Here is a 22,315-nt window from a genome sequence, read left to right on the forward strand (position 1 = left end):
TTTTATGTTGGTTTTATATCAATTTGACACGATTAAAGTCGCTTTTTAAAAAAGAACAAGAAAATATTAACTTATTTAATATAGACTATGTGTAATAATAAACATTAATTTTGGTGCATTCTAAAAAGAACATCGAAGCTACGTACGTACAAAATTTGAATAAATGCAATCCTTTAAAAATTTCCAATATGTCTATCTTTGATAAATATTAGACGTTTTCACATCAACTCCTTTACGGAGGACATGTCATCTTTTTACTAATTTCAAAAAATCTCCGGTTATAAATTTGCTTGAATTTATTTTATTATTTATAAAGCTATAAGGGAAATTCATCTATTATCTATCCATTCCGGATATATTTTCAGAAAACTATAGAAATTATATCAAAATCGGTTCAGTAGCTTGGTTTTTAATCCAAATTAATTGGTGTGGCCACTATTGAATTGGTGTTTTTTTGTAGAACAAAATCTTAAATTATCTTAGTTCACTTATATGTAAACCATATCTCTTATTAAATGTTTTAATATATCCTTGTAATTGTTTGTATTAATAATAAGTTTACTATTGTAATCTTATAGCGAAAACAATAAAGAGTATATATCTATTTATCTATCTATGAACAATTAGACTTTACCCGTAACTTCGTCCGCAAGACTGGGAAAGAAATACTCTACGAGTATATACTTCTGTATCAAAATATTATACGTATACCAAATTTTATGAAGATTCTTTGAATCATTATAGTACATAAACTAACATGCACATTAATAATGCTAGCTATATCCCAGTTTCCTGCCTATGAATTAGTACATATAACCTATATTTTACGAGTAAATTAGAATTTTTCGTGTACTTATATTTCAATCAAATCCAATCAGTAGTTTTTACATACATCCGTAATAAACATCCATCTACACAAACATCCTCACAAATAGTAGTAACTTTAATACACAATTTTACTGTGTTCTTACCGCTTAGTGCGTATACCGGCCACTGTACTGTCAAAGCCTCCCCTACGTCCAAACTCTGACAAGATCCAAAATCTTGAGCCCTACCCTCGGCTTTGCAAGGACTATTCCGCTTCTCCGGGACGTATTATTTGCACATAATTCATGATTTTTATTCTTAATTTATTCCAAACTCATTTAGTACCAGTGACGCCTCCCTTGTGTTTAAAAATCCAGATGGGAGAAATATATAACTCTAATACTGTATAGGTATTTATCCTATTTGAATATATATGTTCCTTTCATATAACATTTTTATTCTTTCCTACATTCTAAACCAGTTACGAAAACGTCATTTACGGGATTAATTTTTTTATTTTCCAATGAGAATGAAACATTGTATAAAAATAAAAAGTATGCTCAATGAGACTTCAGGTACTATTATAATTATTACTACAACAAATATTTAAATTGTATTTAATACCTTTTGCATATTACGTGTACAGACAGCCTAGAATCAATTTTATTCTTTATTGGATATAGATATGGAAAAAAGATATGTAACTTTTTTGGAAAGGTATCAAACAAACTTATATTACATTATTTGACATCTTAGTAGCCTAACGAATTAAATTTTCCAATAGATTTTTTACATGAAAAAAAAATAGCCTATTTTTATCTTAGTTACAAGACGAAGTAGTGAGCACAGCTCTGTAATAATATAAAATTCAAACATGAAAATATCGATTATAAAATCGCTATAAGTTCAATTTAAAACAAAAACAATAATATAATGTTGAATAGAAAATTGAAACCTTTTACTTCAGTTCGAAAATTCATTTCGTTTTTATTTTTTGTATTGATACTCGTACCCATTCATTATGATCGAGTTGTTGTGCGTTTTAAATAAGTACGGTTTCTTTATATAAAACCATTTTATAAGTAAACAAAAAGAAAATTTATTCATTTCATAATTAAAACGATTGAAAGAAAAATGAAAATAAAATAAATTTATACTTATGTCGCATTTTTAATGCATAACATTAAACAAATTAAATAGACATTTCAACAAATTTTATTGTTGTATACCCTACCCTACCCTACCCTACCCTTTAAGTACTGAATATATAGATTAATTCGAATGTAACTGACATCAAAACAGTTTCTGATTATTTAGAAGCTAGATAAGTTTTGACTACTTAAGTGATTTAGTAACATAGATTTAATAACATAATAATATAATTAAAGATTATGTTCCACAAGAAACTGATTTCAGTTGCGACTAAACCAGTTATTTTGATTTAAAAATAAAAATACTCAACAGATTTTGATAAATAATCTACGAGAATAATCTGTAATTCTTTCAGATAAAAAAAGAATTTTCCAAATCGATTTAGAACTGACAGACTTATGAAGTAACAAATATAAAAAAAAAACAAAAATTACAAATTGAGAATTGCAACCGATTTAAAATTTTCCTTCTTTTTGAAGTCGGTTAGCATAGTAAAATACTTTGTTGAATTATTATTATGTATAATACCCGCTACTTGACAAAGGTATTAACGCAGTTTACATTAGACTTTTATAAGCTATCAATGAAATCATAGTAAGTATAAGTAAACTTGTCTTTCTCTAGAGCTCACCTCGCCCTCACCCTGTGACTAAAAAGTAATTGTTCAAAAATTCCTATATAACACTGGTTAAATATCGGATAATGAAAGTTCATTTTTTTTATATACATCTAGATAGAGTGTCAAAAACATCGCTCTGTAATCCCTATATACACGCATTGACGAATAGTTGTCTACAATATAAAAAAATATATACAGCGGAACATACGAGTATAACTACATCCTTTTTTGAAGTCGGTTGTTTCAATTTCATTCGAAAGTCGCATAACTCGTAAAGACGTGGGAGAGCTCATTAATTTCAAAAACAGACTATTTAGTAAAACATTTGCCCTCCATCTCTATTTGTCCACTCGGTATAAATATCAATCTAAGAAAGATATCAATGTCAAATTTGAATAATATAAAAGCCTGGTAATCCTCTTATCACAATTAACTTTTATATTTCTTTTAAAATATGCTCATAAAAATCCCGTTCTGACATAAAAATCTTATTTCACAGAAATACAAACTTAGTGTGACAACACAAAGGCTCTTCAGTGTACATTTCATAGCATAACGTCGTTTCTCTTGATTTGTGGGAAAGCAAACATCCAGGGCTCATTCTTTGCACACAATAATGTAAGGATCCTTGACACATTTTCCTGTTGACTCGTACCTCGTGAAGACTCGTTTAATATTGCCGAGTGAGATGATACTTTTGAACGAATGTAATTATGGTGTACTGTGTTACACATAATCGCTGCAAATTAACTGATATCGTGTAAGTAGAAGGTACATAGCGCACGTAATTAAATGGAGCTACAAAATCACTAAGTAAACTCCCTACCCTCTGAGCCTACCCTAAATGTACAATATATTACGTTAATTTGTTATTGTTATATATTTATTTACCTTTACAAGGTAAAATCGAAATCATTAGCATACATTTAAGAGAGTGTTCTACAAGCAAAATTTAATATTTCTCCCCAAGTAATATGAGTCGAAAAACGACAAAATATTAAAGGATCCTATAGAAAGAAAGGCTGTTTTAATATAAGAGACTTCATATTTTTTCTTTTTAAAATATTCGTATGTATTACTTAAATCGTCAATTTGACCAGACCTTTTACAAGCTGTTTTGAATAAATAAATCTGAGTCTCGGATACAACGTATTATATTTGCAAACACAGCTTGTCTGTTCCTATTGATTATATTTCCCTACACCACTGTTTGTTTTGTTTGGTTATATAATTTGTGTTCTGTGGGCGTCGTAAGAGGCGACTAAGGAAACTTTACGGACGAGGGCTGAGCAGCAGCATCCCTCTTAAAACATCACCAAAGCCTAACTGTAGATATCAACTTGCTCGCCAAGCGTAGCTACTACTGGTAAACCGCCCAAAGGGAACACCTATGTTCAGCAGTGGACAATTAACGGCTGATACGATGATGATGATATAATTTCTGAACAGGGTCGAATAGTGTAATAATATTAGCACTTCTATCCATTTAAAATAAAAGTACAACCACAGAATAAGTTATTAACGCAAATATTCACTGTTACAAAATGAGAAGCAATGTCTTCTGTCATTATTTACAAAAAGCCTATGTACACACTTCATAAAACACCCTGTTAACGTTTGAACGAAAAAAGGCACAGTTTTATGAAGCCACTTCTCGACCGAAACGCAAATAGGCGTCAGTGGGAGCTACGTGGGTAAATGAGAAACTTTTGATCTGGGATTAATTCTGTTCGAAGCTAGCAACACAGGACGATAATGCTCGCTCAGTCGACTCCCAACGAACTGATGTTTATGGCAACTGACTGGTTCGGACTTTACTGCACTTGTTTTATCGACGGACCAATTGTATTGGCAAAGCGATCTTATCTTACGTTCACCAAGAAATTGTAAATAAAGATATAGCTTTATTTACAATTCAGATTTTTATAGACAAATAAGAGTAAAATTTCTAATACTATTAACAATTAATTAGTACTGCTCATGTCTACAGGCGACAGGTACCATTTTTCATCAGGTAGGCTGTCAGCTTGTTTGCCATTATAAGTTGCATAAAAAAATAAACAAGTTCACGGAAACTTTACGCCTATGATATAATACGAGTAACAATGAAAGTTGTAACTCGTTTCGTGATCATGAAATTTTAAAAGTATTAATAATGTTAATTACTTAGATAAAAAGTTTAAAAATATTAATTGTTTCCGTCACATTCTAATACATAAAAATAGATCCTTCAAGCCAAATATAAAGTAGTAATCTACAAATATATATTTATTTTAAGTAAACGTACAAAAGTGGTTATTAGTGAAACCTAAGAACTTAAATTCTAAGGAATTTAAGTTCTTAAATTCCTAGATACTTTATACAATAATAATAATAACTTTATTGCATAACCATGATTGTAACAAACTCAGCACAGCACACATTACAAACGTTTTTATAGTAGCTCTTAAATACAAAACACATCGACAGACCTTAAAAAAAGAATGAATTACATCCCAAATGAAATAAATGCATTGTGTAAATAATAGTCCGTTAAAATTTAAGAATTTCTAATAGCTTTTATGTAGTTAACATGGTAGTAGTACCAAGAAACAAGAAATTATTATATAAATTCATTTTATAACGTCACATGTTCTTGTAACTTGTAAATTTTAAGATTTTTCTACATAAAACTTGGCACCCATATAGATCTCAATTCTTTTTTCGGCGGACTTGAAACGACGCATATTCGTAATATTGAACTTGGCTTTCATTTCACATTTATGTTTTTAATAAGATATATGTACTTATTTACTTTTTTATTTTAGTTTTAGAAGAACATATGGAAAGAATCAATTTAACGACTCAGTAATTTTGTAGACTCGTATAAAACTAAGATGCGAACGTGAATTTAGCAAACGCAGTCACTAAATCGAGTAGAATAGTGTTGTAATAGAGCGACTGCAGTCTCCATATGAAAAAGAAACGCCAGTCGCAGCCAATCAATCTACATTTACAATCATATGAGTATCGATCTTCTCTTGTACACTACCCGATACCGTTTGATACTTGACTAGGAAAGTGAGTAAACTCTGTACTCTTATTATTATATATTATTATATCTATATATTATTATTAATATTTTTTCAATATACACTTTTTTGTATGTACTCCCCGTATAAATATATAGTGGAAAATATCTAAATAGAATAAACAATATAAATAAAAAATCTAATACTATTCATTGATAAAACTGTTATAAGTAATTATAATATATATGTCAATTATATTTATTCCGCGAAATTTTTGTCTGTTGTCTTTTTTAATATTATAAACGTGAAAATGTAATTTATTACTTTATTACTTCTTTGCGCTTTAACGACTCAACTAAACCTAGTAATTTTCGACATAGAGAAGGATACTATACTTTATCCCGGTCAATCAATATGCTTCGGTTACGCAAATTTTATTTTTTTTATATTTTAACTCATGTTTCTTTAAAAAAAATATTCAGTATCGAATGATTTCAACCTTCAAACAACAAGCAAACTTTAAATTTTATACCTATAAAGTCCATATAGAAAGAGAGCAACAGAGAGCATTACTTTAAGATTCTAAACAATAAGACAAAAAAATTTGTACCATTTTATTTGTAACAGTATATTTACATGATTATAAGCAAAATAACAATAAACTTTAGTATGACTTTTAGTCTAGAGGCTTGATTAATGATAATTAAGATTAATTAAGAAATATGCCTGTCACGACGGATAATAAATTCCGAACACAGAAAGCTTCGTGAGGTCAAGATAAGAAATAATTTTAATCTTGAATTTTTTAAAATCAAGACTAATATTTACGAAAAAAATATTTGAAAAATAGGATTTATTTAAATCCCATAAGTAGATGCCTATTTTCTGCCCAAAGTAGCCACTGAATCTCGCAAGGTCAGTTACTCAATAAATACAAATAAATGGTACGTAAATATTACGTAATGCTTTTACTACAATAATATTACAATATGATCAAAATGATATATCGGCGTATATAGATCGTCAATCGAAACGTTGCTCTGTCGAATAGTTTAGAAAGACTTCATTTGATATACGCCGAGGGTAACTCCAATATTGGATAGTGAACGAATTCTGTACGTCCTCTCTTATTGATATAAATAAATTTGTACACATTTCATTATGTTACTGAATAACTCAATTATGTAATCCACTTTGCCATAAATAAAGTTTTGTTTGTTTTGTATTACGTTAGAAACCATATCCGTTAGTAGGATATTAGACTATCAACAATTAGAAGATAGATACATACAGATAACAAAGAAAAACTCTATAGATTTTCTATGTTACCTATATTTGTGTATGTGTTTCTTTTATCTTCAAGCCGAATCTATTTTACGGAGTAAATTGGAGCAACAGAATGCTAAATGACTCGCTCTTTACATGCAGCTTTTGTTTCATTCAGTTTCAGAATTCGTCTTATGCATGCACACACACACACGGTTCCAGAGACTTAACATTAATCTCAGATAGTACACCATCTATCTGATCATTATAGGTCAGTTTATGTTTCCTCCGGTACACGTATCTCTTCGCATTGTATATCTGACAAACATTAATGATATTTTTATCTTATTTGTTGAAGACTTCTCAGAAATTTACTATTCTCGTAAAAATTTAAATTCTTACGATTATAATTAATTTCTGTTTTAAAAACTTGCAATACTGGCGAATTTTATATGGTAAAAAACATACAGAAACATGGTTTATTATTATGATATCTCTAATAAGCCCTAAAGCCAACACGAGCAAGATAATTTTCAATGCAAGATATAAGTATGAAATTGAATTGATAGCGGGGCAGCATACCTACCGACGAGGCACAGGGGCGGCCGCCGTGAAATTATCTCGACAAGTGCTACAGCGTAAATTAAGTGACGATCCCTACCTAGTGAATAACCGAAGATCGATAGCTCGTCTCATTTTATTGAGAAAATATACATAGCGGAAGGCTTTAAAGACATGATGTTTTAAATACATCTATTTAGTACAAAATATTATTGCGTTATAATTTTATTATTCTTCGTTCTCTGCTATAAAAGGAAGAAGGTCTAAAACATCGAGAAGTAAAAAAAGAGTTAAAAAGACAAGTATTATCACTGACGCCTTTAAATCCTAATACAGGTGTATTTATGTATTTGTGTTTCCTACTGCCAAAATCCATTCTGACTTGATGTCATAAGTTTAAAATTTAGAGAAATTCCAAAAATTTTGAGTTAAAAATTTTTAATTCGGGATAATTTCCTTCGACTTAAATGGATTAGCACACACATATCAGTTCAGATCTCTCTTCTCGTATGGACTTTTCCTTTTGACATTGAATGCTTTGCTTTACTCTAACTAAATGACACCAGCAACTTAATTCATGTGATATTTTTATGATAATAATATTCACTGTCAAGCTCCAAACTTGGTAGACAGACAATGTCTACAAAGTCTTAACTGAAAAAGGTTCAAGCCATAATACTGTTATTCTTTCTTTTTATTTATTTACGATATTAATATCTCGCCAAGATTTTTATTGCTATTTTTTTAATTTATTAATGATCTTACATTTATTGCAAAACTATTATCAACAATTTTGTTTTTTAATTTAAATCGACCGTCTACTTGTATTTTCTTTTAATATTCAGACTGCTGAAGTTTCACCGTTTCAAGTTACATAAAGAAAGCACTTGTAGTACATTTGAATTGTTAATTCGCAAAAACCCCAAATTGATTTTAAAACTCAACACGGGAACGTTACCGAATCCCTTATACCTCGCAACAAATTTATGTAAGTATTGTAAAATGAATATAAATTTAAGAGGTATTAGAAACTATTGTACTTAAATCTGTATTATTATGAAATTGTAAGGATCGAATAGCCAGCTTATTTTCACGTAATAAACTAAATGTTCAATATAATAAGTTTGCTCTTGCGAAAATCTGCTAAAAAGGGTAAGAATAAGTAATTGAACTCAAATCAGCATAAAATATAGACAAAGTATGAGATATACCTTAAAATAAAACGTTAAAACGCTATTTTCTATTTTCACGAGAATATATGAACTTATTAAGTTTGTTATTGCAGAACTCTTCTCCATTATAAATATAAACTAAAAATCTTAATTACACTTGTTACATATGCAATTTGCATTAATAATGCATTTGAAGATAAAGGTCTATAACGAGTGCATGTTGCCAGAGATGACCTATGGGACTAAAACATAGTCCTACACGATTGTCTGTATGCAAAAGCTTCAAGATATTTAGTGAGTTATGGAGAGGGCTATGCTCGGAGATTCTTTGCTTGACAGAATCCGAAATGAGGATATCCGCAAAAAAACCACAGTAACCGACATAGCACGAAGGATAAGCAAGCTGAAGGAGTCTATGAAGGAGATCTATGTTCACCAATGGACTGATAACAGCTGATATTATAATGATACATACGCAAATTTATATATCGATGTAGTTACTTTAAACAATCTTACAGTTTACCGAAAAGATACTTGGCTATATATTTGTATTTCTAAAATTATGGAATGGATTTATAATAATTTAGTCCTAAAGAATATCAACACATTACACATACTATGTACATCACAGTGAATTTTGTGATATCCATGGTACTGTTAAAGTACCATGGATATCACAAAATAGGCTTTAGTTGCCGTTTTTCATCAGGTGAGCTGACAGTACGTTTACTACCTACTTAAAATTATATAAAAACGTAATCTCTTCCTGCAAAATTTCCTAAAAGTCACATTGAATCCACGTTAAATACTTGTGAGGTAAGGTTCGCCCATACCATGTTTGGATTCCATTCAATTTTATCCCTCAGTCAATCAATATACGTATTCAACTAGATAGTTATGTACTTACATAAAGATATTAGCATACGTCTCTAGAGGTCCTTGTTGTCCTAGTACAAAACTAATTCATAGTGTAACAGTACAAGGATACAAGTACCGGGGAGACTAAGACTAATTTAATACTGGGCTTCCCGAGATTTTTATTACATAAAAAAATAATGTGCTAACTTCGGGAAGAGTCAAGAGTCCCCGGAGCCACCCCATATGCATAAAACAAGTTATTTTTTCATGTTTTACCATTAGAGACGAAAATATAATCTATATTCACGTCCTATTTATCTAAATAAGGTAATATTAATTTACATTTTGTATACTTTATATTAAAACATATACTACTAAGATATTACATAAGTAATCTAATCGTGTTTAAAAGAACTGTGGCCAATATATGGATGTACTAATTCAATAAATTCGCTTCCCATATCGTGGATGTTTCTTAGCATTCGTATCACGATCGCTTTCACACGCTCTCAACCAGTTGTAATTCAACAGAATCAAATTAACGTGTCAGTTGGCTCGTTTTTCTTCAGAAACTTGTGTTTTAGCTTCCAGATAACTTTGTTAATTAAATTTTGCATTTTTTTTTCTTTCCGCCATGACGAACTTTCGGCTCCACCTGAGTTGGAGATTACAGAAAGCAAGAAACTTTCTTATCGAATAGAATTATGACTATTCGACATTCGAAAACGTTATTATTCAAAAGTATAATTTGTTATCTATGTTTAAAAGCACCTCGTTTATCGATTTCTATGAACTAATTCCACTAAATGAAACCCATAAGTCTATACGAGAAATAAATATAAGAACTTATATATATATATACCAGCTATAATCCACGGTTTCGTTCATCGTGAATTAGATAACAGCATATACTACACTATATACTAGGCATGGATAGTATCGGTACTACTCCGATATCTATATATTGAGTTCCACCATAAAAATATCATCACCCATTACGATATCGCCTATATCTGTCAAATATCTGTATTCATTTCGATCGGGTTCTTTATTCTGATATTATTATCTTGGATAACCGAAATTTTATATATTCATTATTGGGCCAATAAATAGATAGATATTGTAACTACAATATATAAATGTTTCTATATATTACCCCCTTTGCCGTGTAAGTCCCGTAGGCATAGAATAAGCCACACCTTCCTTTTCCGTGGATGTCTTAAAAAGCGACGGGGAGCTCTAGGTGGAAAGATGGGCAGCAGCGTCCCTTGTAAAATATCACCAAAAGCCAAACTGCGATTGCCTACCTGTCTGCCAAGTGTGGCAACTACCTGCAAAACTCCTCTTATGGGGAAAGCGTGATTTAAGAGCAAATAAATAAGTCTTTTTTATTTTCACATTTATAATATCAGTAAGATTGGGTGATGTTACTTTAAAGTCATTTTGACTACACCATCGGTTTACCATACAAATTTTATGAATATAAAACATTCCCATATGTTTGTTACTCAATCACGCTTAATGGGTAAACAAATTGGAATTATATTACCACGAGACACATTACAAGGCAACAAAATATAGCAAGTACTTAATAATTGATTGGTTAGCTACCATTTAAAATCACGAATAGATTCAGCTATAAAATCAGGTAAATTACTACTAAAGCAGATTCCGTAATACGGTTACAGAGATGGGCAGATCCCAAAATAGAGCTAGGAAGGGTTAATAACAGGGGATGTCGTTAATTTCGTCCGTTAAGAGGGCGCCACTGCTTTCCGCGATATAGCGTCGAGTTTCAGAAGCCTTACAGAATTACCTGCGGTAAAGTGAAGAACAAACTACTTAACCTAATTAACGAAAATAATGTTACAGAAGTATCTAAAGGTTTTTTTTCGTTACTCTAAATACGAGTAACACAGATTTTTCGTTTAAACATAGGAATTACTTAGACAATGTTATAATTTTCCTTTTGTTACAAATTGAAGTATACTGTTATGAGCTATTATCGAGAGTTCATTAGTCGGATCAGGACAATTTTTTTTTTTACTGTTGAACAATCGCAACCCGGTCGTACAATTTCACCTGATGGAAAGTGATGATGTTTATGAAGTCAAAAATGAATGACCAGGATATGTTATCATGTAGTTACACTGTTATATTAGGTTAACTTATACCTGTAAATAAAGACAGTGATAACTATGGAAATAAACAAATTTTGTTTGATTAAGTTTGTTTTCCATGCTATTTCAAATTTCATAAGAATAGATTGAGCCATTATGGTGACACGATAATAAATAAACTCATTTTCACGTATAAATATTAATAATATATTCATTGATATTAACTAATATTATAAAGAGGAAAGATTAGATTTTCTATTTGTAATGGATAAACTTAAAAATACTTATCTGATTTAAAAAAAATAGCATATAAAGCCAGGACTGGTCACTAGTATTAAATACAGTAGCATTAAATGGCTCACAGTCATAATCAAATAGAATGTACTCGTACATATTTACTTTTATTCATTAACATTTTTTTTTAATTAATTAACTTGGTTTGTGCCAAGACATAATTGTTAATAATTAAGAGAAGAGGGTCGTTAACTTTTACGAGGTTTGTCCGGAAAGTACGTATAAAAGTTTTTTAAAAATTTTATTTTACAATTATTCAGGTAAATCAATTTTATCCCCTTCAAAGTACTCCCCTGTGACATAATGCACTTGTGCCAACGCCGTTTCCACTGTGAGAAGGCTCCTTGAAAGTCCTCTGGTTGTAGGTTTCTCAGCTGCCCCGTCGTAGCTTTTTTTATCTCATTTATGTCCCCCAAATGCCGCCCCCGAAGTACCAATTTGGTTTTTGGGAACAAGAAGAAGTCACACGGGGCCAAATCCGGCGAATAGGGGGGTGTTCGGTCACCGTAATGGAATTTTTACTCAAAAACTCACGGACAACAAGAGAGGTGTGGGCAGGGGCATTGTCGTGGTGAAGAATCCAACGCCCCTCTCGCGCCAATTCTGGACGAACTCGTGCCACACGAGCTTTGAGGCGTCTGAGCACATCGACGTAGAATTTTCCATCAACTGTCTGGCCTGGAGGGACGAATTCTTGATGGACAATCCCCCGAACATCGAAAAAAACAATCAACATTGTCTTGACATTTGAGCGGGATTTTCTTGATTTTTTTGTTCGTGGTTCCCCGGATGTCTTCCACTCTTTGCTTTGGGATTTTACTGTTCTGAGATCGGCAAAAATTTCACGGCCATTCTTGCCGAGTTTCGAGAGAAACTTGATTACGACGCGCTGCTCTTCAACGGAAGCGGGCTCCATGCCGACGGGGTTTCGTTAAGAGGTAACTTCACAGATGGCGTGACAAGCCAGTTCGCACCGCACGGCGGTCAGACCAGAACTGAAGCATTGTTAGGGACATAAGGAAGGGGTCCTGCGCTTACCTGGCCTCCCCACTCCTCTTTCTCGCATTCCAGAACACTTTTATACGAACTTTCCGGACAGACCTCGTAATTCTGCATAGTGGTTCACTATCGGGAGTTGAAAAAGGTCGGCACATATTATCATTTAGGTCAATTTTAACATTTTGGAAATAACAGAACATTGTTAATAGAAGTAATCAACGGTGTGCTTACCTTATTAAATTCAAATGTGCGAATTGCTACAAGCGTCACCATGTATTCTGTGATATTCATGGTGCAGGAAGAAAATGTCAAACTGTTTATATTTTTTTAATAAAGTTTAAAAATAGGAAGTTCATATTTTTTTTTTTATAAATGTGTATTGGTTTATCACAAATCACCCTTAATTATTATTGATCCAGTTTAAAATACCGAAATCTATAATACTTTTGAAGTAATCCTGTAAATCGATTTATTAAGTGGAAATATAACCGAGTTCCTTGTTATCTTTTGATGTACTAATTAGTAGCCTAAAAAAAGGACAATTTAATGGTTACCGCTATCGCTTCAATTAATATTAGACCACCAAAACCCAACAACCACGGTTAATAGAAGCCACAAAAATCAAACCTCGCCTTTTAGTGTCGGATTTAAAAATTACTTCTGGCTTAATAATGAGATCATCCATTTATCGTTAGATATGTATATTAAAATTGCAACGAAAACAAAAGCTTTAATAAATATGTATTTTTTAATTATAATATAATAAATATATTAAATAAAAATAAATGTATTAAATTATAATATATAATAAATATTTAAAAAAATGTTATTTATTAACAACATTTCTGTGTCTATTTATGTGTTAGCATTATCAAAACGGCCGGGCAGATTATAACGAAATTCTCACATTGTCTATAGCCATTTAGGGTTGGCAACGCACATATATATATATATATATATATATATATATATATATATATATATATATATATATATATATATATATATATATATATATATATATATGTATGTATATATATATATATATATATAGGTCAATATTATAGGTTGTGGGTCCCCTAATAGGAAAGGGCTATGTTCGGTAGTGAACAGCCAACGACTGATATGATGATTATAGGCTATAGACAAATCTAAAAAATACCGCATAAAGAAATTTGTTTTTTTTAAGAACTTTTAATGTCGAGTAGATTATTAATTCTACTTGATAATAACTACGAGAAGATAACATAAAAATTGCAAAACGTTATTACAGTACCCTGGAATGAAGTCACGGGCACAGCTATTTATTAAATAAAGTCACAATATCTGAGTCATTGATGCTCTCACAGAAGCTCTACTTAATGAAATGACTCACGTCACTTCCCGGTTGCAATAGAGATAGCGTCTACAGACGTGATCAGCATATAAAATGTTGATTTTAAAGCAAAACCTTAAAACAATTCTAGGATTTGTGAAATCCCAACAGTGTCATAAACTCGAAAAGTCCAATCATATTTATTACACTTTACAGTACTGATATGACAATAGAAACAACGATGAACACTGAAAACAGAGTATTAATATTGAAACGAAATAATATTTAGTCAATTTATGTATGCCACATATAAAAGTTAATACCTAAACAATTAAACACGTAGCAATGGGGAATAAAAGAGTCGACAAACAAAAGCAAGTACGGTACGAATAAATATGAAATAAAAGCAATGATCGCTGAGCAAACATTTTATATCGATGTTATAGAATTTTAATTAAAAACAACACGCGTGTTTGATGTCAAAATTGGCCGGGTTGCTATTTGAATAGAATTTGACTTTCATTCGACAGTATATGAAACGGATTGACGTGGAGCAAATGATAAATTATTTTTCAATTTAGCTACATCACGGATGTTTTACCTTCATACGCGAGAGGACGTCACTTGTGAAAAAAACAAGCTATTTACTATTATAGGTCCTCAAATATTACTTTTTAATTTATATATATATATATATATATATATATATATAAAACGAGCAGCCCGCCTTGGCTTCATACAGGGGTACTTTTCCAAATATGTCTTCTGTCATAGAAACCTTGTCTTCCCAATTATAAACATAACATTTGATTTTAATTCATATAAGTAACTAAAGATTGCGTGGGAAACAGTTCCGGAAAATGAATAATACGATAAAATACATAAGGATATGTGATCACATCCTTACTTTCAGGGCTTTCCTTACTTTCAAACAATTTCTAAAATAAAAAGCTTCACAATATGCATTTATTTTTTTAACTGACTTCAAAGAAGAAGGATAATTTTATTTCCTTTTGTTCTTTAAATTAAAAGTCTAATATTAGTTTATTTTACGCTTTTTGGTTTTTGTTTCACGAATTTTTTTTTTCAAGAATGTTAATTCTGAATTAACTTCGATTTTTTTTTTGCAATAGATTTATTAATTAACATTTAATCCCACGTTGGTCTATAGACTATATACTCATACAATATTCTATATTGCGAGCATAAACTAACAAAATCATTTTCTCGTATAATCGTATTTTATTTTAATTTTGTCACGTGCTCTTATCAGACAATTTGTTTCATTGCGCGGGATTCAAATAAACTTTAATTCTGAGGCAAACGAATACGAGTAGATTTGTGTGCGAATTGTAATATATATTTCGATTTCAATTCGTTTGATATCTGACCAAACTAAACCTAATATCAGAGTTATTAGATTTAGTTTTATCAGACATCAAATTATTATATAGATATCACAATTCTAAACAAGAAAGATATTCAATGTTGCTAGTATTTAAATTATCTTCTAAATATAGCACATGAAATAGATCTTACAAAAAGTTTATAACTAAGATTTTTTTGGCAACTTTGACAAAAGAAGACAATAAATTCCTTTTAAATATGATTGTTGTTCCGAATAACTTGGCAGCCGTTGCTAAATGTTGCTGCGTCGGCACTTATAATTATTGCAATATAATACGTAATTATGACAATGATAGCAGTAGGTTATTTTCTTGAATAATATACTACAAATACAATTTGATAATCTATATCTTATTGAATTCGTAACTAGGCGGGTATCCCCGAATTTAAAACGTGAGTAAATCCGTTATAATTAATCACAGTACAGTATGACTCACGATAGTTATAACAACTGAATTAAATTGTTATTTGCAGTTAATGGACGTTTCCTTCATTACCAACGGTCATGAGATATTATGTGAATACTTTTTTATGTAACTTCAAAAAGGAGATTCTTAATTCGCAATTTTTTTTGTGTATATATATATATATATATATATCTGTCAACAATGCGAAAATTTAAAATTAATAACTTATTTAGTTATCTACCTACATTTTTAAATACTTACCTTATTAAATATTACGAGACAAGTAAACAGTTGTCATATATTTTACACGAAAATACTTTATTTATCTCATATTACCAGTCATCAAGAATTTAGCATACACGTAGTGATATGAAATTAAACATAGGTTTTTCTCAGTCGTCAAATACATACTTAAAGTTGCGAACACAACCAGAAATAAGCCGATGAGCAGTAATTAATAAATATGACATATAGAAATGTTAAGTATACTCATAGGCACCAGTGAAAGATGATATTCCACAAAAATTAACCACGGTGTTGTCCAGAGGGAACCGCGTGGAGGTCAACCTGATTACCTTAACAGATCGACCTTTGCAGATTTCCTATTGGTAGCGATGATACTGTTAGACTCCACTACTAACAAAATCTTTCCCCCAAATAGTAAATTAGGTAATAATATATAGAAGTTGCTGTTCACTAATTTTGTTCATAGATATAATATTAGTTTTGTCGGCTTATATCATTTACGAGTATTAACCTTACATTTATATCTGTATAATTATTTCCTGCCAATAATATAAACATTTCTTTTTCTTTATTTTATTTTTGTTCTTATTTTTTATTTAACCATTTTTGATGTATATTACCCTATATATATATATATATATATATATATATATATATATATATATATATATATATATATATATATATATATATATATATATATATATATATATATATATAGGGTGTCGTAAGAGGTGACAGAGAAAACTTAATGGTCGAATAATGGGCAGCAGCGTCCTTCTTAAAAGATCACTAAAGCCTAACTGCGATTGATAACCCGCCTGCCAAGTGTGACTACTTGCAACCCCCCCTTATGGAGTAGGTCTATGTTCAACAATGGATAATTAAAGTCTGATACGATATAGAGAGTGAATATTAAGGCTGTACATACACATGGTTGTCAAAGTTAATTAGTCACATCTCCAACTGGCTGTGTTATCTAATAGAACACTGTGATCACTCACGCATCTTGTCCACCTTATTAAATCACTGAAGCAAGTATAAAGCTAGATGCAACCTGTTGCTCGATCGATTGTTATTGAGTTGAGATGTTGAATTATTAGCATGTTAGGTTTTTGGGCTCAATTTACATTGACACTAATTAAGAATTATTTCGACCAAATTTATACAAATTAATTACAGTTCTTATTATTTTAGATAAATAACCATTAATAAATAATAATAAAAATTAGGTATAATTATGTCCTACTTGTTTTATTTCACGTGTTAATTTAAGATATAAACATCCTATGTACAAATTTTTGTCTAATTCATTCACTAATATAAGCATGATTAAATAACAAGTATAAACTTTCACACATATAATTTTAGTAGGAATTAGGATAAATAATCTTTGAATCTAAAATCGCATGTAATTATGACTGTTCCTGTATGACTAAATTTATTTATTTATTGAACTTTAATAAACCTAGACAGAGTAAAAGGCGAATTTGACACCATACATATATTATATAACAGAAAATATAATTGAATAAGCAAATAAATAGAAAAGTATACGACATTTATATATCATGTAAATATATATGGATACTTGTACAAATATAGCAAATAATTTATAAATCCAATAAATTTGCAATAGATTCATGGATTTCATGGATTCTGGATTCATAAAAAATAGTTTAATATAAAAAGCAATATAAAAGAAATTAATTTGGAAAAAGCTAAAAATGAGAAAATAACTTTTTGTATCAGAACATATTACGGCTATCTAAAGCTTACCCTACACGAAATACAGGCGTGAAGTAATTATATTTCTAATTCACCATACAAATTCACCATTACGAGTACTTTTATTTATCTAAATTCAAATCAGTATTCAGATAATTAATATCGTATTTTTTTTATAAATAAAAGGCCATTTTTAACCAAAAATTTTCCAACGGATTATAACTAAAAGTTTTGAACATTATTTCAAGTATTAATCTACGCTCAATATAGCTAATTGTTATTCATATAATTCGATACCCTATAGATTTTAAGATAAACAGAAAATATAATACTGGTGTATCTCAAAGATTTTGGTGTTCTTATCTGTGTGTATAAAGGCACAGATTAATTATACACACAGAGATAGTAGTACCCTTGTTAATATTATTATATGTGAAAGCTTTTTGTTTTTTTTTCATATCTTATAGCGCCTTAACGATTTAACTATGAAATTTGGTATAGGTACATGTACTATATGGGATTGAATAGGATGCAGGTTACTTTTATCTCGGTCAGTAAACATATCCCGGTTACGTGGACAAAGTCATGGTACTATATAAAAGTAAGCTTATCTTAGTATAGTTGTCTTTTTTTCTTGCAGAAAATTCTTATAAAGAAGTAATTAGCATTGCACGATATGATCAAAACTTGACTTAATATATAACATATAGGTAGAAATAAATTACATAAAGTAGTTATATAAATATATAAAGATACTTTAGTATAATAGAATAATAACTATAAACATCGTTCTCATATACAAAAAAAAAATTTATCAGTACAACCTATTATTTGTGTGCCTGCGTGCGTACGTGCGTGTGTGCATGCGTGACTGCGTGCGTGCGTGCGTGAGTGCGTGCGTGCGTGCGTGAGTGCGTGCGTGCGTGCGTGCGTGCGTGCGTGCGTGACTGTGTGCACGTGCATGTGTGTGTGTACGCCCTACAAGCACACACAGGATCTTCGTCAATTGTTAATTTAGATTAATCAACTTTTTGCTCACAGTAAGGTTTACTCTCGTATCAATACTAATTTTATCAAAATAAACCTGAAATCTAGTGATATAAACAAGCAGCTATTTATTGCAGCATTATCCGTATCTCTATATACGCGGAGATAAACGTTTAATGCAACGGCTATGATTATTTAATCCCCACAGACGATATGCAGTGAACTCAGTGTTCCCCGCGACTATAAAAATAAATTACAATGTTAAATTCTGCACACCCCAAACGCAAGGGTACAGTGCCTCGATTTGTTCCGGGAAGTCGTTGCTTTTTATTAACTTTCGTATAGGGATTATAATATATAATTGAACTAAAACATTTAACAAACTCAAAAGTACAGCACTCGTTGGAATTGATGGGGTAACGTTGGGATAACTCGATTTCGTTCAACGATTGCAATGTCTTTATTAAATTAAATACGTTGAAAAGGTTTACCAATAAGAAATACAGTTAAAGAATCGGAAAGTATGAGAAATAACTTTATTTGATACAAATGTTCTAATAAATTGTTGAGCGTATGTTACAATACTGATAAACCTCTCCAATTTGTCGATAACATATACTTTAGCAGTAAACGGATAATGGCTGAGATGATGATGATGATGATGATGACGACGATGAAGATGATGATGTATTTTAGCAAACCGTATTATTTGTTTGCGTAAATAAAATCAAGAAGTATGCATACAGTTAAAAACTAAATAGATCACATTTATTCAAAATATTTTTAACTAGTTTTATACCTGCTACTTCGCATGCGTAAATTTCAGAAGCAGGGAAACCAATTAAATATACCACTTTTAGTCAACATATCGATATAAAATACATATATACCAGACTAGGCTTTGCTCGCTACTTCGTACACATGGATTTTAGAGGTATGATAAATTAAGACTCCATAAAGAACAAAGACACCAATCTCTTAGCAATACCAGTTATTTTTATTTAAAAACTAAACTTCTGCGCCGTTTTTAATAAAATTTCTATTGAACCAAAATTGAAAGTCCCTTCGGATATAAATAAGAATTTTCCAAATAGAAATTTGGTGTAGTAAACAAGCATACAGAAAAACGGACAAAAAGACAGATAGTCAAAATTTCCAAAAATTATTTCGGCATCTATTAGTCATAATTTTTTTTTATTTTTTTTTTTAATATCGCCTATGTACAGATATCGATATATAAAATATAAATGTACATAAAATTGTAACTAGCAACTTTATTATATTAAACCACATCCAGTTTGGTGCAGTAATAGCAAAATTACAGAAAATAACTATTATTGTTCTTGTAATTAAGATATTTTGTGTATATTTTATAAGAAGAACAATAATTTTTCATTCCTCTTTTAAATTAAATATCTCCCACGTACAAGGATCATCTAATTAGAGTTTTATTATAGATACTAGTACAATTTTACCTGTCCAAATTTCCAATAAAAAAATATCCAATATCAACATAAGGTTTTTTTTAATATCAATTTAAATTCAGAATACTGGTAATAGCCTAAATGTGACAAAAAAATTATAGTCTTATAATTTGACGATACTTCTACCAAATCATATAGTGCATTAGCCAAAAGTCGTTTATATGTATATTACAATAACGTACGTCAGTGTATGTTTAGGGTAAATTGCATCTAAGCTAAACAGCATTAAGCAAAATGAAAGCGCTGTGAAAAGTGAATATAAAAATACTTTTCAATTTGCCTGGATTAACTTAATCGTTTTTGTTAGCCAGCGTTTAATTAAATATACTGTTTTTGTTTACACTGACAGAGTTTAGATTAAATATATGTATTTTACAAATAGATATTTTTAAGATCAAATAAAATTAAGTATAAATAAAAGTTATACTAAAAATAAGGTGCTTAACTCGTTTACATGTATTTAACATTTGTTTACATTATAATTTAAGGTACACACAAGCTATACTTTTCTAAAATTTTCTACTTCTCTTATTTCCTATTACAATATATATTACTATAAGTACTACTGCTATAATATATATATACATATATATTAATAAATTATTTTATTCCAATCACCTCTAATGTTGATCCCATATATCTAATAATTTTATAAATATTGAATTATTTGTCGAACACAATCTTAATCTTTGATTATGTCAATATCTAAGTTCTCTTGTGGAGACATAGTTTTGAATGTACACCTACTACGTTTATATTAAAAAATTTCCCCATAATTGTCTTGTCCAATTTCAGATTTAAATAGGTATTATAATAAAAAAAGAACAATTGATTAACTTACTACATTTGTCGTTTACGACAATTGTTCCGACTTTATCCAGGAGTCTCCTTCAGTATAAGGACTGTGCTTAAGTCTCAGTCACAGCGTCTCGTCTCGTTTTATGTACTTAATAACTATTGTACGGTTGAATGCATGTCGTACACGCACTAACATGGCATGGCAAACTTTTATACCATAATTAATGATAATAATAATGTGAATATAATTAAAGTAGTTAGTTGTCTATTCAACGATACAGCTTTAAAACATCCTTGAGAAATAACTTTTAATCACTACATGTAGCGACTTTACATTTTCTAGTATTTATATGATTTGATGAGTTCGTATTTTTATAGTATACTATCTTTTTGCTCCCTACTTCGTACGCCACAATTTCAGGAGAGAACCAAAGAAATAGACAATTTATACATGGCATATCAAAATAAAACATACACCATATTTTAAATTAGACCTTTAGGAACATAACTGTGAAAACAGCATTCAATTTAGTCAGTAATTTTTACGAGATGTCGGAACGTATAATATATATTTATATAAACAAACACATAAAAATTCTAAAAAATATTGTTTTGTATTCTATTAGTCTTATTACTCGTTATATTAATTTTCCTTAAGTATCTCCCATGAACAGACAGACAGACAGACAGACAGTCGTTACAAGTTTTATTATGTTAGTAAGATCCCGGTTTGAAAAAAAAAATTAAATTGTCATAACAATGATTCCAAAATAAAATATCGTCAAACATAAATGCTGCTAAATGTTATGCAACGCGGTATTTACGTGGCGCCATATCTGTTGAGTTTAAGAGCGCACGACAGTAATGCATAGTAGTAATTACAGATATAGGTATAAGTATTTATTGTCATGGTTACCATCATGGTCCAATCATCGATCGTTTTCAGGATTAGAGAACCCATATGGAATTCGAGCCTCGTCACCCGAGGACGGTGACGGTATGCTACTACTAAATGTTGAAACAACACGACCAAAATAGTTTGACCTTTCACAAATCACCAAATTTCCTTTCCTTGCGTACTTCA

General features: G+C 30.3%; 1 protein-coding gene across 4 annotated transcripts in view; it reads right to left on the reverse strand.

The window, feature by feature from the left end:
• Positions 1–22,315, reverse strand: part of LOC113521698 (semaphorin-1A) — a 536,733-nt gene that overhangs the window by 490,024 nt on the left and 24,394 nt on the right. The window lies entirely within an intron of this gene.

The sequence above is a fragment of the Galleria mellonella genome, unplaced genomic scaffold (assembly GCF_026898425.1).
Source record: "Galleria mellonella isolate WM207_F2 unplaced genomic scaffold, CSIRO_AGI_GalMel_v1 utg63, whole genome shotgun sequence".
NCBI lineage: Eukaryota > Metazoa > Arthropoda > Insecta > Lepidoptera > Pyralidae > Galleria > Galleria mellonella.